Genomic DNA, 1,510 nt, shown 5'->3' with positions numbered 1-1,510 from the left:
GTAATGTTTGATTTATTCATTTGCAAGCCACTACTACTACTCCTTCTATACTACCACTACCATTCGCAAGCGATCTCACTATAACGAATGAGGAGAGAATGTAACTGTAATGCAGTTCTCGGAGAGAAAACCAAAATTAAACAGGCGTATAATGCTACAGGCACAATCAATATGTTGCATGGGATCAACTTAGAAAACTTTGAGAAAAACTAGCGAAACAAATACGAAATTTAGCAGAGTGAGAGAGATACAGATCGAGAGAGAGAGAGAGAGTGAAATGCTGTGTGCTAAAACTGCTTCAAATTTCGTTTCCAGTATGTTCGGGCTGTAGAGAGTGTAGAGAGCAAAAACAAAGCAATATAATATCGAGGGCCTAGCTAATGTGTACTTAGAGTGCATTTCTGTAATTCGTTCTGTTTTGTGTTTGCTGTTCACTACCTGTATTACTAACCAATGCCTACACCTATACCTATAACTCTATATGTATAACTGAATGAGCTTAAACTATGGTAAACCCTACGCCCCACACCCTAATCGACTCCAACTACTTATGTTCTTTACACGAAATGAATGTAACCTCATTGTTTGGAACAAAATGCGTAACTAAAACAAATCGTAGACGGATAATCAGTAACACATATACATTTAACAGCTGTATGTGTATAGGTATACATACATATATAGTATATAGAAATTAACAAATTAAACTGGCATACCAGCAGTCGACAGGTGTTCAAAGCTAAAAGAAACTACATATAATAGAAACGGAAGAAATATCAAATTTGCTACAAATCGTTCAAATTGTCAGCAGATAGTAATAAATTATATAATATATATATACATAAATATAAATATAAACGAGTATGTTTTTAATCATAATTGGTGTCTAGTCTATGTTCAAGACTTTAAAAGCAACAAATTCTTGAAAATTTTCAACAAAACAAAAATAAAAAAAAATTAGAAGAAACGATTTAGAAAGAATACAAAATAATATATATCGAACGATTAAATTTCTAGAAATTAATTAAGATGCTGAAAGTGCTGGCCATTTTCTTCCACATACCAACTACACACACAACCACACCCACTCCCACACACACACACACACATGCGTACACACAAACACATAAGACACACATATAGACACGCCATATTTTGTAAACTAATATCAAGCAAAGCTCAAAGAAAGCCGTGGAAAGGGCAGATGAAAAATTCTAGAAACGCGCAAATGCAAACAAACTTTAAATAAAATAATGAAAACCTATTCGTACTTTAACTGTTGTGTTGTAATTATGCATAAAGCGTATTTATATTATGTGTATGTGTAATAGAAATACTAAAAACAAAAAACAAACAAAAATAAGAAGAACCGAAAAAAGGAAAAAACAAATATATAAAATTGTAAAAAAACAACAAAAATTTGCAAGAAATTTCAAAGTGTAGACACCGGTAACAAATTGAAAGAAAAAACCTTGTTTCAATTAAGCGCCAAACAAGCTGCAAGGAATAT

Source organism: Drosophila pseudoobscura, chromosome 3, assembly GCF_009870125.1.
Source record: "Drosophila pseudoobscura strain MV-25-SWS-2005 chromosome 3, UCI_Dpse_MV25, whole genome shotgun sequence".
In the NCBI taxonomy this organism is placed as follows: domain Eukaryota; kingdom Metazoa; phylum Arthropoda; class Insecta; order Diptera; family Drosophilidae; genus Drosophila; species Drosophila pseudoobscura.
This window is presented reverse-complemented; position numbering follows the sequence as displayed.